We start from the raw sequence: 18,647 nt of genomic DNA, 5'->3' as shown, positions 1-18,647 counted from the left end.
TACATGTGGACAATTCTTATTATTTATTTATTGATTGAAGAAACATTGTTTCGAAAAGAATTCATCAAAATAAGTGCACAACTTCTTTTGGCAGTCGCTACACCATGTTGGGATCTTCTGCCCAAGAGACTTCTTCAGCCATTGTCAGTTCTACGTGGCGGCCTGTAGGGTTGGCAGATCCAGCAGCCTCCGCATTCTTGCCCAGGACGAGGAAACAAAGAAGAAGCGCCGTTTCCTCTGCAATGCTGTTTATGAAGAGGTGCTAACGAGATAAAGGTGTGTACAATGTACATGTAGACAATTTTTATTATTATTTATTTATTGAAGAAAAATTGTTTCGAAACGAATTCATCAAAAAAAGTGCACAACTTCTTTTGCCAGTCGTACACCATGTTAGGATCTCCTGGAGAAGTGCCGTTTCCTCAGCAGTGTTGTTTATGAAGAGCTGCTAACGACATACAGGTGTGTACATGTGGACAATTCTTATTATTTATTTATTGATTGACGAAAAATTGTTACGAAAAGAATTCATCAAAATAAGTGCACAACTTATTTTGCCAGTCGCTACACCATGTTGGGATCTTCTGCCCAAGAGACTTCTTCAGCCATTGCCAGTTCTACGTGGCGGCCTGTAGGGTTGGCAGATCCAGCAGCCTCCGCATTCTTGCCCAGGACGAGGAAACAAAGAAGAAGCGCCGTTTCCTCTGCAATGTTGTTTATGAAGAGGTGCTAACGACATAAAGGTGTGTACAATGTACATGTAGACAATTTTTATTATTCTTTGTTTGGGAGGGAGATGGGAGGGTGATGGGGCAGGGTGATGGGGCAGGGTGATGGGGCAGGGTGATGGGAGGGTGATGGCAGGGTGATGGGAGGGTGATGGCAGGGTGATGGGAGGGTGATGGCAGAGGGTGATGGCAGAGGGTGATGGCAGAGGGTGATGGCAGAGGGTGATGGCAGGGTGATGGGAGGGTGATGGCAGAGGGTGATGGCAGAGGGTGGTGGGAGGGAGATGGCAGGGTGATGGGAGGGTGATGGGAGGGTGATGGGGGGGAGATGGGAGGGTGATGGGGCAGGGTGATGGGGCAGGGTGATGGCAGGGTGATGGCAGGGTGATGGGAGGGTGATGGCAGGGTGATGGCAGAGGGTGATTGCAGAGGGTGATGGCAGAGGGTGATGGCAGAGGGTGATGGCAGGGTGATGGGAGGGTGATGGCAGAGGGTTATGGCAGAGGGTGATGGCAGAGGGTGATGGCAGAGGGTGATGGCAGAGGGTGATTGCAGAGGGTGATGGCAGAGGGTGATGGCAGGGTGATGGGAGGGTGATGGCAGAGGGTTATGGCAGAGGGTGATGGCAGAGGGTGATGGGAGGGTGATGGCAGAGGGTTATGGCAGAGGGTGATGGCAGAGGGTGGTGGGAGGGAGATGGCAGGGTGATGGGGCAGGGTGATGGGGCAGGGTGATGGGGCAGGGTGATGGGAGGGTGATGGCAGGGTGATGGGAGGGTGATGGCAGAGGGTGATGGCAGAGGGTGATGGCAGGGAATTAACATTAACGAATAAAATTTGTAATGTAATAATTTGTAATAATTTGTAGTAATATAATAATAATAACGAATTCTGCTCTGTTTCAATTCTGTTTCAATTTGGTGATATGCTTTGCAAACCTTTTTTTTTTTTAACTATTTTAAAACTACAACAATTCGAACATGGAATACATACTGACACTGCACTTTCAGGTCTCCTACAAATCCTACCCTGTCGCCTCACCGTGGCGTAGGAGTGGCAATGGTCAATGGCATCGAATGTCATGGCTAGCAAAGACAGGGAGGTAAACTTGATTTAAATTTGGAAAAAAAAATTTTTATTTTTTTTTGGCAAGGAACGGGCACCCACGTACGGGCACGTCCTAGTTCTTCCAAAACAGTCACCAGGTAGGCCTCGTACTGTTTCGACTTAGGAAAGCAGAGCGCTCATTCAACAACAACTCTACAGTAACACACTATTATCAACTCGTCGTTTATCAACTTGAAACCCTCAGACACTTGAAACAATTCATCCGTAATGAGACTGCTGCCTTAACGACTGAAACATGCAGAACTGTGTGTCAGAGTGTTTCGTCACAGCTACAGCTGTGCATAGACAATGAAGGAAAGCAGTTTGAACATTTAAACTGATCTGTTTCATGTATATTAGACTGATTCGACTGTTTAACGATTAATCATATTTTGTTTTCCACCAAAGAACAATAATAAACTTAGTTGTTTGTTGCAGTATCATTCTTCAAAATGTGCCCAGGGTTTCTGGACCACCCTGTATATATATATACAGTCACGTGAAAAAGTAAGTACACCCCATGTAAAGTGTTGACTTTTTCAACATATTTCAACATACAGCTATTTGATCTTCATTTCAACAATATTGAAAGATAAAGGTGATGTAATATAACAAATATCATGGAACATTTACATTTTGTAGTCCATTGTATAATTTAAATAAACATAAATGCAAATTTTGCATGTGGAAAAAGTAAGTACACCCCTACATTTATCATTACTTCAAATACCTAAAATTAGAATCAGGTGCACCAGCTCAGGTGCAAATGATTAGAACATCGTTAGAGAGGATCTTGGAGGAACCTGTCTTATTTAAACCTCAGACATTTAGTTTGGTTTGCTCTTTGTTGTTGAAGTGTGCGGCGTCACCATGCCTAGATCAAAAGAGCTCTCTGAGGCCTTCAGAAAGAAGGTTATAGATGCCTACGAGTCTGGGAAGGGATTTAAAAATATCTCCAAACAATTTGAAATCAATCATTTGACTGTCCGGAAGATCATCTACAAATGGAGAAGATTCCAAACAACTGCCAACTTGTTCAGGCCAGGCCGCCCCAGCAAGTTCAGCCCGCGAGCAGACTGCAAGATGCTGAAATAAGTGTCTAAGAACCCCAGAATGTCATCACGGGACCTACAGGCAGGGCCGGTGCTACCATAAGGCCAACTAGGCAGCCGCCTAGGGCGCAGACATCAGAGGGGCGCATTACTGAACCTTAAAGGGTCACAGTTTTATACAAATTATTGTTTTAAGACCGGACACAGTATACCGAGCGCCCTTTAGTTCAAAATGATTTGTGTGCCAAAATATTTTCTTTTGTATTTGCAAAAGATAATCAAAGATTGATTTTTTAAAATTTTGTTTTTGCATATCTAAAACTTATTGCTCAAACCAAAAACTGTTTTGTTTATCTGTAATTTCCATTCACACACTCATAAAGGGACCACTTTCTTTATTTTGCATTGCAAACCACATGTAGTGTCATTTTTTTTTTTAAGTGAACCCATTTGCCCCAAAGCGTGGGGTAACAGGCCACTGCCATATTTATGGATATTGCGCCTTTAATATTGGTGCTGTTGGCATCTTACGGTACTTATTCTTGCAATTTAAAATAAATTTAGCAGTTTCAAGTTTTCTGCTTTTTATTTTTTCTGCAAGACATTTGTTTTGAATAATCGAAGTTGGCAAAAAAAAAATTGGGGGGGGGGGGAGGGGATGGAAGTAGCTGGCCTTGCCTAGGGCGCAAAATAGTCTGGCGCTGGCCCTGCCTACAGGTAGCTCTTCCCACTGTTGATGTCAAAGTGCACGAGTCTACCATTAGAAAGAGGCTGCACAAATTTGATATACCTAGGAGGTATGCCAGGAGGAAACCTTTGCTGTCCAGAAAGAACATCAGGGCAAGATTAAAGTTTGCCAAAGAACACCTCGGCAAAAACCAGCACTTCTGGAACAATGTGCTCTGGACAGATAAGTCAAAGGTAGAGCTATTTGGCCACAGTACCAGAGGACATGTTTGGCGAAAACCAAAGACAGCATTTGACCACAAGAACCTGATACCAACTGTAAAGCATGGTGGTGGAAATATTATGGTTTGGGGCAGCTTTGCTGCATCAGGGCCTGGGCAGCTCACCATCATAGAATCCACTATGAATTCTTCATTGTACCAGAGGGTGCTTGAGGATAATGTGAGGCCATCTGTCGGAAAGTTGAAGCTCAACCGAGGGTGGACCTTGCAACATGACAATGACCCTAAACATACCAGTAAATCCACCATGGAATGGCTGAAAAGAAAGAAATGGAGGGTTCTGGAATGGCCAAGTCAAAACCCCGATCTAAATCCCATCGAGATGTTGTGGGGGGATTTGAAACGAGCTGTGCATGCAAGAAACCCCTCAAACATCGCACAGCTGAAAGAATTCTGCATGGAGGAGTGGGCAAAAATTTCTCCCAGTCGGTGTCAGAGACTGGTAGACAGTTGTAAGAAACGCCTACTTGGTTGTTTCTGCCAAAGGGGACAATACCACCTATTAGAGCCAAGGGTGTACTTACTTTTTCCACATGCGAAATTTGCATTTATGTTTATTTAAATTATACAATGGACTACAAAATGTAAATGTTTCATGATATTTGTTATATTATATCATCTTTATCTATCAATATTGTTGAAATGAAGATCAAATAGCTGTATGTTGAAATATGTTGAAAAAGTCAAAACTTGACATGGGGTGTACTTACTTTTTCACGTGACTGTGTGTGTATATATGTGTGTGTATATATATATATATATATATATATATATATATATATATATATATATATATATATATATATATATATATATATATATATATATATATATATATATATATATATATATATATATATATATATATATTGTTGCGGATATGAGATTGGCCTCCATCCATATCCGCTTGTAAATATTCCCCTATTTCCCCAATACTTCCCAACTATCCCCAATCCCCCATTCCCTAGTCCCATTTTCTGTAAACAACACTCTGTAGACCCGACCTTCCCCTATTTCCCCCATTAAATGTCGCATCCAGGTCCACCGCATCTCACGTAGACAACTATAGGACATCTTGCTAGTTATTCTTAGTCTATGTCAGTTAAGGACTCGTTTCCATTAATTCTGACTCTTCGTTGCACCAGAATGTGATTGTATGGCACCGTTAGGAAGTTTAGGACCTCCCAATACCTCCCCGCAGCTCTTCCTCACGGTTCAGCAACAACAACAACAACAACAACAACAGCAACAACAACGGCGGCGGCGCGGGGAGTGCGCGTCCTCACTCCGGCTTGGTTAGCCGCCATCGAACATGTGCTCCGACGGGGTTACCACGTAGGGGCTCGCTGTCAGCTCCTCGTCAAGGGCGGAGCCCGGTAACCCCCTGCACCCAATAGAAGCGGCGGACCGATTCCATCTGGGGCGGAGCCAACGAGCCGAGGGCGTGTCACTCCCCGCTGAGCATGCGCAGGAAGAGGGAGGTGACGTCAGATACGCACTGGACTTGAAGGAAGAGAGACGCCACCTCCGAGCGCTGCAATACCTCCCCGCATCTCTGGACCGGACCGTGTTTGATTCTGCCCCTGAGCCAAGGTGCACCTTGTGCTATCGACTGCCTGTCCTTCCCTGCCATCAATCCCTGTGTAAGTCAGTCTTGTTCCGTTTGTCTGTGGTCTGTCAGGGATAGATAAGATTGTGTCTAAGTGCCCACCTTTTCTGTGCTTTACCTCTTACCTTGTAATCTACCCCTTTTTCTGCACCACCAATTATATCCTCCTCCGGAGGTCTTGAGAACTGTACCTCTTGTGTCGTTTCATTTATCCCAGCCGTTGTGTCCTTTCCTTCATTGATTTAGCATAGCGCGATTTGGTCAACGTCGGGTGGAATCGGGTAAACTGTGCGAACACGGCGGCCATTCCGCTCGGCCCATCATAACATCAAAGTCGTGTCCGTAACAATATATATATATATATATATATATATATATATATATAATATATATATATATAATATATATATATATATATATATATATATATATATATATATATATATATATATATATACATACATACACGTATATATTGTATACAGAATCGAGGCTCGTGAAAGAGATAACATTTATTTCACAAACAAATCAAACAGACAAACAAAATATATAAAAAGAGGGAGCGGAAGACAAGATGGGGAGAGAAGGAGAAGCACACAAACACAACATTTGAGAGCAGGGAGATGTGTGGGAGGGAGAGGGCTTGGGAGGAGGAGGCGTGGGAAGTGGGGGGGGGGGGGGGGAGAAGTATAAAACACAAGGACACCAAGGACTTCCAGGACAGAAGTTGGTATTTCAAAAAAGGTGATTTGGGGTGAAATTAGCGGGCGTAGAAAAGATCACGGTTTTGGATTGGGGAAGATAAGAGATGGGGAAGATAAGAGATGGTGGTGAACAGCTGTTTTAAAGACCTGGAGGGTGGAGTGGGATTGAAGAGAGTGAGGGAGTTTGTTCCCGAGGCGGGAGAAAAGAGGAATGAAGGCGTGAAGGTGAGCAGAGTCTTAATTTTGGCAGTTTAACCATAAGAGGGTTGCAGGCAGATCTTGTGCGACCTGTCGGAATATTTGGGGGACAGAGCCCAGAGAGAGCTGGGGGGGCAAGGCCAGAGAGGAGTCGGTAGAAGACGGAAAGACCACCAACCTGCCTGCGGTGAGTGAGTGAAAGGCCCTTGGAGTTACCTTCATCGCAGGAGATTCCAATGATTCTGAACGCTTTGGTTTCAACAGCATGAAGACGAGCTCGGTGTGAGGAAGGAGCACAAGCCCAGAGGGGAGAGCAGTATTCCATTGAGAGCAGTAGAGCATTGAGAGCATGAGAGCATTCTTCCATATATATACAAATATGGTGTATATATTGTTGCGGTTTTGGGAAACCACGAAGAAGTAATCACAACCACCATGCAGGTCCCTTAGAATAGTTATTTCATAGCGGAACATTATCTTAGTCCCTTGCCCTTATATGAGTTAGTATGTCATGCGTTGGGGAGGGAAAGACAGGCCCTCTACCCATAAGGAGATAATTTGCCAGGTAACACACACACAGCACAAAGGCACGCCATCCAAGCGTCATAGTAAAAGTCCCTTCGCCAAGGAGCATCACGGTAAAAGTCCCTTTGAGGGGGCTTGTGTGGGCAGGGTGACAAACTCCACCATTCGCCAGCCCCGAAAACACCCCAAATAAGTTATCAAAAAATTCAGCCAAAACAGCCCCACCCTCGCCAGGGCCTGACAAAAAGGCTTGGGACACTTGATTATCTCTCTTGGCCGGTCTCTCTCTGCTCCCTCTCTCTCTGCACGTGCCTGCCTGACACTCTCCACTGGACAGAAATGCCTTGGACTTTATCTCTGCACGTGCCTGCATGACGCTCTCTCTTGGCAGGACCCTCTCTCTGTCCTTTGCACGTGCTTGCTCTCTGCCTGCCGGTTTCACTCTGCATGTGCCTGCATGATTCTACCTCTTGGCCTGTCTCTCACTGCACGTGTGCACGACACTCTCTCTCAGGCACATGTGCTTGATTCATCTCTGTCTCTCTCTCTCTGCTCCCTCTCGCTGCACATGTGCATGATGGACTCTCTTTATGCATAAGGCCACGACTTGATTCTCTCTCTGCTGCCTTGGAATTTGTTCTCTTTGCACGTGCCTGCTCTCTGCCTGCCGGTTGCACTCTGCATGTGATCATCGGACACTCTGCACATGTTCATCGGACTCTCTGCACTCTGCACGTAGTCATCGGACACTCTGCATTGTTCATCGGACTCTCTGCAGACTGCACGTGGTCATCGTACACTCTGCACGTGTTCATCGGACTCTCTACACTCTGCATGTATGCATGACTTGGACTCTCTCTGCACTTCCCGTGTTTGTGCTGGGACTGCCTCTTCGTGTTCGTGCTGCGACTGCCCCATTTTTTAAATACTATTATTTTTTGTATACAAGATCAAGGCTCATGTGAGAGTTAACATTAATCACAAAAAACATAAACGGACACATAAAACATATAATAATGGGAGCTGGAGACAAGATTGGGAGAGGGAGGGAAGCTCACAAGCACAACAACGGTAGAGAACAGCGACATTGGGAGATCTGTGGGAGGGAGAGGGCTTGGGGGGAGGTGGCAGGGAAAGGGGTGGGCTGGGAGAAGTATAAAACAAATGGACACTGCCCCCTTCGTGTTAGTGCTGGGCACCCTGCCCGTGTTCGAGCTGGTGACTGCATATTTGTGCTCATGCTGAGGACTGCCCTTTTCCGGCATGGTGCTCGTTGGTGAATCAAGACAACAAGGTCCTGGTAACATCGAAAACCATTTTGCTGACAGGATCCCGACGTTTGTTTTCCCCTCCCCCTCCTCTGTGAATGTGTGCTGGGCGCTCTTGCTGTGTTTATTAGTAGTGATCGTCATAAGGCATAGATTAAGCTAAGTATCTGCCTCTTGTCCTTTTTTCTTTCCTATTGATAAGTTGCACTGTTCATGTTTGTAAATAAATCGAATCGCTAAACGTTTCCTTTCCAACTGTCCGTGAATGTCCTTTCTTTCATTAGTCCGGCGCCATTGCTCGCACCCAGAGTAGCGATCGGCCATAAGAAAATTAGCATCAGCCCGGCGGGTACCAACAGGTTTCTCTGCCTTCTAAATTTCCATCCAGGAACAAAAGTGGTACACCGCCGGAGGCTACATTCCCCGATTGGAACCGTCACGTGGTACAGGTAAGCGGTGTCAGACGATTGTACCCTGCCATTGCGCGACGGGCCAATTGGCGTTTATGGTTGCTGGTTCTCAACCTGCCGAAGTACGAAGTTATTCGTGCACGGCAGCCTTAGGTCCGGTAAGTTTGAGATGGAATGGAGGCTAACCCCCTCATAGTACACTCGAACCCCGGACCGTAACAATACAGTCGTGGCCAAAAATATTGGCACGCTTGCACTTTTAAACAAAAAATAAGGCACCATTTTTTCCAGAAAATTGTTGAAATTAAAAAGTATTTTGGTATCCACATATGTATTTATTTGGTGTGCAGTGGAACAAAACAAAAACAGCTGAAAAAATTACACAATCTTAGCTTATTCCACACAGAAATCCTAAAATGGCCCGGACAATATTATTTGCACCCTTTAAAAGTTGTTAGAATAATTAGATTTCAAGCAGGTGATTCGCCTTTACTTTGGAATTGAACTCACCTGTGGTGAGTTACAGGTAGGTGCCTGCAATATAAAAATCATGCATTCAACCAGTGTGAATAGAGAAAAGGAGTCTTTCTGCTGTTTTGTGTCATTATGTAAACCGCAATGAGCATGGAGAAAAGAAAGAAAACCAGAGAATTGTCTGAGGATGTCAGACCAGGATTGTAGCCAATCATGGACAATCTCAAGGCTAAACGTCCATCTCCAGAGTCCTTGATGTTCCTGTATCCACCGTATGCAATGTTATCGGGAAGTTTAAGGCCCATGGCACTGTAGCCATCCTCCCTGGACATGGCCGCAAGAGAAAACCTGATCGAAGATTGCAGCGAAGGATTGTTCAAATGGTGGAGAAAGCACCTCGATCAACTGCCAAACAGATTCAAACTGCCCTTCACACACAAGGTACGACAGTTTCAACTCGCACCATCCATCGCCAACTCAATGCAAGGGGGATCTATGGTAGGAGACCCAGGATGACCCCACTACTGAGAAAGCCCGACTGGAGTTTGCCAAAACACACCTGAACAAGCCAAAATCCTTCTGTGAGAATGTCCTGTGGACAGACGAGACCAAATTAGAGCTTTTTGTGGTAAAGCACATCATCTCTATGTTTATAGAAAACAAAATGAAGCCTTCAAAGAAAAGAACACCTTCCCTACAGTCAAACATGGAGGAGGTTCAGTGATGTTTTGGGTTTGCTGGGCTGCCTCTGGCACTGGTTACCTTGAATGTGTGCATGGCATCATGAAATCAGGAGATTACCAAGGAATTTTGGAGCGCAATGTTCAACCTAGTGTCAGAAAGCTGGGTCTCGGTCGAAGGTCATGGGTCTTGCAGCAGGACAATGACCCCAAACACACTTCAAAAAGCACCCAGGAATGGTTCAAGACAAAACGCGGGACTGTTCTGAAGTGGCCAGCAATGAGTCCAGACCTAAATCCCATTGAACACCTGTGTGGAGATCTGAAAACAGCAATTGGGAGAAGGCACCCTACAAATCTGGGATACCTGGAGCAGTTTGCACAAGAAGAGTGGGCCAGCACGCCAGTAGAGAGGTGTAGGAAGCTCATTCATGGCTTTCGGAAGCGCTTGACTGCAGTTATTTTGTACAAATGCTGTGCTACCAAATATTAAGTCTTGGGTGTCAATAATTTTGTCAATGCCATTTCTTTTCATTCTCTGATTTAAAAGGATATATTAAGTTCTGAATCAAAAACAAAGGTTCTGTTATATTAACAGTGAAATAAATAATTGTAGAGATCAAATACTTTTGTCAATTTCAACTTATTTTTCGAGAAAATTGTGAGTTATTTGAAAAAAGTGCAAGGGTGCCAATATGTTTGGCCACGACTGTATATACATATATTCACACAGTATATGAATATAGTATGTGAAGAGCCGAGAGGGTGGTCTATATATACAGACATATACACACAAGTATAGTGAGTGGATTGCAAAGATAAAGGGTCGTCCTTACTGATTGCTGATTGATTTTGAAATCATCAGTGTTCCCAACTACCTCGTGTGCTCTTGGTTCAACACAAACCGTGAACCGTCTCGACCCACTCTCAATCGGTGTACAAAGACAATGTTTGTAGTCACTGCCACGACGCCCCGCATGTTTTTACAAATTGTTAACAACCCAAACTAGGGGCGCGGTCCCGAGATAACGCCAGGGTAAGAAAGCCAACCGGTCCCAGTGGCCTTATCGGCAGCATCCATCTACCGGTTTCACCGCCAGGTCCCCACGAGGTCCTCTATCCGTTACCGATGGGGCAGCCATAAAGAGAGGCCATTAGGGGAGACCGCGGGCATCTCTCTCGAACCTGGAGCAGGTCGTCGAGCGAAGACAGCCGCTAGGTAAACAGCTTGCTGCCACTTTGATAGAAGACAGAAAACAAGAGGCCGCTTGGTCTAATGCAAGACAAATAAGCACGTGAGGCCGGGGGAGATGGGCCCAGCCACTGATAAGCTTCGGCCCATCTCCAGGATCAGTTAATTGCGGACAGTGATCGAGGTGCCTGGGTCACGGCAGTGGTTTCACGGTCCGGCTTGGTCCGGGAGGGGAAAACTTTTCGCACCGATACTGGAAGCGGTAGCCGATCAAAAGCCTTCTGGCGAAGGCCTTACGGGAGGGATAGCTCGATGGTATCGGGTCACGTGCTTATTTTGCCGATAGATTTGTTGTTAACTGGAGGATATTCTCAGGAGGGGAAAATGGCCGCATTCCGACAGATGCACCCCCTGCCCTCTCAGATAGCCAGTCAATGAAGTCTGCAGATAAACGGTGATCAATTGTAGCAATAAAAACATCAGTGGCGGTTCACTGTTCATGCAGCGCAGCGAGCCGGCGCCGATCCGAGCGACAGGACCCCGTGCGATGCCAGACGCGTGATCTCCCTGAGCGGTGGCATGGCTGGTGCGGGTGTCGGTGGTTTTGCCACTTCAAAGCGCCGCTCCTGCTGTCCTTGCGGATTTACAGGCGAATGAAACCCAACTCGAGATGTTTGCGGGAACGCAGGACTCCAAAAGAAGCACGGTCTTTTCTCGCACCCACTCAACCACGTCGTTAGATAAATATTGTTTACCCCCACCCCTTCACCTTTTTCTGTCATTGCCCTCCCCCACATACCCACCACCTCCTTAATGCCCCTCATACCCACTCTCTCTATCCGACTCTGACACAGACGCTGGAGTTACGTCTTGTCTTCTGAGTGCGTCTGAAATCGGGCACTCTGTTGACCCCGGGGGTAAACACATTTTTCCTCAACACACACATACACACACATGTTGGTGGTGTTAAATTGGGGTTACCATTTTTGATTTTCAAGAAAAAGAGGACAATATATATATATATTGGGGTATATATATATATATATATATAAATAAATAAAGAGTGGGGTGGGGTGTATCTGTATCAGTATCTATCAACTCATGTTGTATTAACGTGATAATTAATCTGGTATTAATTAATGTGAGTATCTGTCTTACTATAAATTCACCAAATGTCTGTCTGTCTGTTCCCAGGTACCGCAAAACAGCTGAACCGATCGCAACGAAATTTTGGGTGGGTAATCCTGGGACCCCCTGGAGTAAAATCCTGGGACCCCCTGGGACCCCTCCATTTCAGGAGTAAAATAGGCTATATTGTATTTCCAATTTTTCCAATTTTTCAATGTTTCAATTTTCCAGTTTTTCCAAACACGATGGAATAATATTTACCGATATGAACAGTGATGTGGCTTTTATTGAAATTCTACAAATACTGTTTAGATTTTGATGATTTGCATGTGATATGATTTAACGGATGTTTATATAAATCGTTTAAAATTAAAAAAGCCTTCAATTTCTGATATTTTGCCTTTTCATTTGGGCTTTCCAATTGAGCCCCACCCGTAGGGCGGATACCGTTGCTAGTATAAATAATAACAAGTGTTATGGTCTCAAAAATCAATGTTATTATAATTCAAATTTCAATGTACCTCTTTACATGTAGTGATGCTTTCCTTTGACCAGTCCTTCAATTTTGCGAATGACAATGATGCACTCTCCTCGAACTACTTTCTTGTACTTGTTTGGACCCACATGAGATTGAAAATCGATCAATTGCACCTTTATTTGCCACCGAGACGTTCCTCCAAGCTCTACGTACCAAGCATTCAGCTTCCCATTCTTCTTGATCTACCACTTCAAAAAACACGGAAATTTATCTTTAGTTCTGCAGCGAATTCACACTTTCGCTTTGGCAATTTAAAGAAGAAAATCAGATCCGGTATAACGGTACGGACCCAGAAAAGACAATTATCTCTCACTGCGAGCCGCAAGGTTTGACAGTAAGTGAACGCTTCATGTCCGAACATGTCCATTAAGCCATGACGGAGTAGTACAGACTTTTAACCAAGCTGTCATGTTAGAAACATTACATTAACTGCAATTTATCACCCTAAGAACATGTACAAAAATAGTTTAACCATTTAAATAAGGATGAAAGTATCCCAAATCTTAAAATTTATCGCTTTAGGAATGCAAACTCAATAAAACGGCAAAATCCGGACGTTTGTAGATATTTTTAAAACCCTGCCGGACGGACATTTATGGACCAAAATGGAGAACATGTCCGAGAAAACCCGGACGTATGGTAGCCCGAGCTAAATGAAACTAAATGCAGAAAAAAACTTTAACGTGCAATGATAACAGCTTTGTATTTTCATGCATTGTGATGGGTAAGCCTATAGCTTAATGTATCACTGCACCTACTGGTACTTATTTTACTTCATTTTCACACCACTTTATACTAAATACAACAATTGAAAATGCCAGTGACCATTAGGGTATAACTAGCAATGTAGGCCTATCATGGTTGTTCAGATTATTTCAGTCACTCTGGCTTTTGTGTTTGTTTGTGGTCGAGCCTAAATTGGTAGAGCCTAAAGACTCAAATTCCCTTTTATAGAGAGTACAGAAGTGTGATACACACTTGAGAGGTTCGATTCCATCTACAGCATGGCTCAAGGCATCACTTGGGTATTTGGATGATGTTCTGCTCTTCTCTAATTGCCTGTTCGCTCCAAACTCATGGATGTGACTGACGAAAAGGTAAATTCCTTCAAACTATCTCGGTACAATTGGCATTCAAAACTAATTATTTTCATGTTCACACTTTCCTTAATACCTATCGGTTATGTAAGTGGCATTCTCCGTTTTTCCGTTATGATTGATACAGTGAATGAGGCGTTGGGTTCTAGAGTGTACCCATAAGCCTTAATATGAATATGAAACATTAACAGGGAAAGGTTTTGTTGTTGTTTTTTGTTGGGTTTTTTTTCTTCAACAACGAGGCTCATGGAAGAGAAAGGTTGCACTGACAGTTTGGTAGTGCAGCAACAATTGGGTACAAGTACAACCAGCAAGGGAATGGACTAAGAAGAAAAGAAGAGACAGGAGGGCATGACTACATGTGAACGGAACTTGTACGACGAGATGTGAGCGGAACTTGTATAATGAAATGTGAACATGCAGAACTTGCATGATAAGATATGAATGTGAACGGAACTCGCATGACAAGATGTGAACAGAACTCGCATGACGAGATCTTGCCCTGAAGCATTTCCAGGGTTGTTTTGGCTGTATGCTGGGGGTCATTGTCCTGTTGGAACATCAATCTTCATTGCAGTCTAAGGTCTTTTGCACTCTGAAGTAGGTTCTTCTCAAGGATTTGCCTTTATTTGGTCCATTCATTGTTCCCTCTATCCTTACAAAGTCTCCCATTCCCTGCCGCTGAAATGCATCCCCATAACATGATGCTGCCACCACCCTGCTTCAAGGCCAGGATGGTGTTAGATGGGTGATGAGCCGTGCTCCGTTTCCATCAGACGTAGCGCTTTGAATTCAGGCCAAAGAGTTCCATTTTTGTCTCATCAAGACCACATAATAATTTGCCTCATGCTCTGAGTCTTTCACGTGCCTTTTTGCAAACTCCAGACGTGCTGTCATCATGTGCCTTTTTCTCAGGAGTGACTTCCATCTGGCTACTCTCCCATAAAGCCAAAATTTGTAAAATGCTCCGGAGACTGTTGTCCTTCCGGCAGGTTCTCCCATCTCAGCCATGGAACTCTAGTTCTGTCAGAGTGGTCATTGGGTTCTTGGTCACCTCCCGGACCAAGATTCTTCTTGCCCAGTTGCTCAGTTTGGTTGGACAGTCAGATATAGGAAGCGTCTGGGTAGTTCCATATTCTTTCCATTTCCTAATGATGGAGCTCACTGTGCTCTTGGGAACTTTCAACACTTGAAATTGTTTTTTACCCTTCCCCAGATCCATGCCTCCTCACAATTCTATCTCAGAGTTCTACGAGCAGTTGCTTGGAATCATGCTAGAGTTTCTATTCTGACATTTGCTGTCAACTGTGGGACCTTATATAGAAAGGTCTGTTTCTTTCTAAATCATGTCCAATCTATTGAATTGGCCGCAGGTGGACACCAACAAAGTTGTAGAGACATCTCCAGGATGGTCAAAGGAAATTGGATGCACCTGAGCGCAATTTGGAGTGCCGTAGGAAAGGGGTTGAATACTTATTGACTCAAGGCATTTCAGGTTTTTATTTTTAATAAATTTGTAAAAGTTTCAAAAAAAAAAAATCCACTTTGACATTATAGGGTATTTTGTGTAGATCAGTGACAAAATATCTCTATCATCCACTAGTACACCCGCAGGGTCATTTGTCTATATTTGATATTATATTTAGTGTGGTGTCGTTATGTATATGGATTACAGTAGATCTAGGGTCAGGGCTCAACAACATCGGATCTGTGTTCATTTACCAAGTTTCTTGTGAAGTACTCGCCAAGTGGCTTAAGCATTCGAGCAAGCACTTCATTCAAAACCGTTGATAAGGAACGGTTGGCTTGGCAAGTGCTGCTAGCTGCTTGATAACTGAACAGACCCCGGATTTTCTCCCTTTCATTTTCATGTTAAACACCACTAGCGACTGTTTCAAATGGTAATCAAACGTGTTTGTGGTTTATAATATCTTTACTTCTGGTAGGGGGTGCTCCTTCAAAAACGTCACGACAAGATGTTTATACACGTTAACACGCCATCTGTTGAAGGAGGAAAAACCCCTTGAGGAGACTGGATATTATTCGTATTAAGATTGTTTTGTGATAACATTAATATTATGCTATTGTAGCGGTTGCCGCTGAACATACACAATCGCCTTACACCTGCCGAGGACGCAACCACGGAGCGATCGCTGTGCCAGGCTCGCCCAGACCACCCGGAGACGCTCAGTCTCGCCTTTCCCGGGCATGTCCGGACTCGCCTTTCCCGGGCTCGCCCGGAGACGCCCAGTCTCGCCTTTCCCGGGCATGTCCAGACTTGCCTTTCCCGGGCTCGCTCAGACCGCCCGGGCACGCCCACTCTCGCCGTGTTTGATTGTATATATATATATATCGCTACCCGATAAACGGGCTTTACAGAGTGTGCTGGGTTCTGTACGAATAAACATGCTTTGAACTCAACCAAATGGCCTCGTTCTCTCGCCGTCCACGACTCCTAAACTGGTGACCCCGTCTACCCCCGAACGGATTCGGGGGCTGCAAACGAAAACGGCGGTTTCGATCGCGCTGCCGGAGTTTTGGCACCGACGAGCGGCCATGTGGTTCGCGCACCGCGCTCGGCTCCTCCTCTACGACCGGAGGGACGAGCCCGCTCCAGGACCCTCCGAAGGAACGCAGTTACGCGATGTGGGTGGCACTGCTGCTCATCTCTTGCGCACGCTCTGACGTTCGCGGCACGGCTGCTTCGTTACCTTCGCGCTCACTGCTGTTCGTCACCTTCGCACAACTTCACTCTACAACTACAGCCGCAACTACTTCTCCGACCCTGCATCCTCGGGAGGCCCACGAGGAACCTCGGCAGCCTCCCCCGAGGACTTGACCAGCCCCTCGGTCGGCTCAACCCCGGTCCTACGTCCCCCCAGTGCTTCGCACAGCTGAGTGCGTCGCGGTGAGGCCACCCCCCGTCCACGGTTCCCCCCGCTCGACCACCCACCACCACGCCGGACCCCCCCCCCACGACCCTCCAGGGGTCGCTTCGGCCAGGTCATCAGGACCCCCCTTAAATTGACCCTGCCGGTGCAAGTCGATTCTGGGGGGGCGCGTGTAGCGGTTGCCGCTGAACATACACAATCACCTTACACCTGCCGAGGACGCAACCACGGAGCGATCGCTGTGCCGGGCTCGCCCAGACCGCCCGGAGACGCTCAGTCTCGCCTTTCCTGGGCATGTCCGGACTCGCCTTTCCCGGGCTCGCCCAGACCGCCCGGAGACGCCCAGTCTCACCTTTCCCGGGCATGTCCAGACTTGCCTTTCCCTGGCACGCCCAATCTCGCCGTGTTTGATTGTATATATATATCGCTACCCAATAAACGGGCTTTACAGAGTGTGCTGGGTTCTGTACGAATAAACATGCTTTGAACTCAACCAAATGGCCTCGTTCTCTCGCCGTCCACGACTCCTAAACTATTCTATTTACCGTTGGTGTTACGTTTGTAATTTGAAGCGTCTTTGGAAAAACGCCATGATAAAGCTAGTTTAACACAGATATACACCTCAACATGCAACCCTATTGGTGGGAAAAACCCTTGGGGAGGGAGGGGTCGTTAAATCGGCACAACCTCCATTGTGTGACCCTTAGTCTCCCTGTCAAATGTGGATGTGATTGGATAAGTAATGACTGGATATCGTGGTCATAAATCGTCAGACAGACAGACAGACAGACACCAAACTGTGTATTTTAGTATGATTTTAAATTAAGACTGTAACACACCAAAATGTGAAAAAGTCAAGGGGTGTGAATACTTTCTGAAGGCACTGTACATATATAAAACAGTTTCAAATTGAGCATCTGGCCACCATTAGAACATTTGGATTGCATCAGATGTGGCAATAAATGGGAATTGTTGCTCCCAGCTTGTCTGCTCGATGACAGAAGACGCCATTTGTATTTTTGCCCCTCTCCATCCTTTTTTTATTTATTTTTTTTGTACCCGTAAAAAAAGAAATCTACCCCGTTTAAAATCCCGTGTGGGAACGGGCAACTTGATATTTCGGATAATTTCATATTTATGCAGTACATGGTACATGTGTTGAATGATTGATACATTATATGATAATATTGATATGAATACGGAGTGGGGTTGGGGGCGTCAATAATCCCTTTTAGGGCCTTAGCACCATGTTTTGCATACTAATAGTACTTTTTGACTACCACTATTAAGGTTGAGTTGTCTGGTATGTTTTGCTGTTCTTTTAACAAGTTTGCGGTTCTGAAGTTCGAGCCTTGCGCCTCCGCGTCCGAGCGCGCACTTTCCGTGGGTTCTGCTCCGGTCGCGCTCATCGAACGGTTTGAAGTGTGAAACGAGGAAAATAAACAGGTCTTTCCCTTTAACTCGGTAATCACGGCACAATCAGCTACCTTGGCCAAGCGCCTTCTACTCGCAGTCCCACCCGGTTCGCGGGTTCCACGTGCGAGCATTGTGTGTGACGTCACGCGTCTTCGCGCCACTCGCGGGTTGTGACCGATGTTTCAATCCTATTATTAATTCCTCGAACTTATCGTATTACCAGATTATCGTATTACCAGAACTCCGCCACCAAAGGTGGATGTTGGTTATGTTTTCACACCTGTCTGTCTGTTTGTTACTTGCAAAACATAAGATTTTCAAGTATATTGGTCGGTTGCATTAGTTATTCTGTTTGTTTTTGTCTGTCTGTCTGTCACTCACCTACAGGTCACAATTCTAAACCGATCGTCACTAAACTTCCTCAAGTTGTATAGGTCGTCACAATTGAGAAGCCTCTTGATTTTGAGGTCAAAGGTCAAAGGTCATCTGGAGGTCAAATTTCTAAAATCGCCATTTTAAATCCGATTGACTTGGAAATTGAACAGCATTTGTATATTGAGTCATTAAATAGGGAAACCAACTGTTTTTGAGGTCAAAAGGTCAAAGGTCAACTCAAGGTCAAACTTCCAAAATCATCAATTTTCATCTGAAAACCCGTCAAGT

This window comes from Myxine glutinosa, chromosome 13 (assembly GCF_964187855.1).
Source record: "Myxine glutinosa chromosome 13, kmMyxGlut1.1, whole genome shotgun sequence".
NCBI lineage: Eukaryota > Metazoa > Chordata > Myxini > Myxiniformes > Myxinidae > Myxine > Myxine glutinosa.
The sequence above is the reverse complement of the archived record's forward strand: the minus strand, read 5'-3'. Positions refer to the sequence as shown.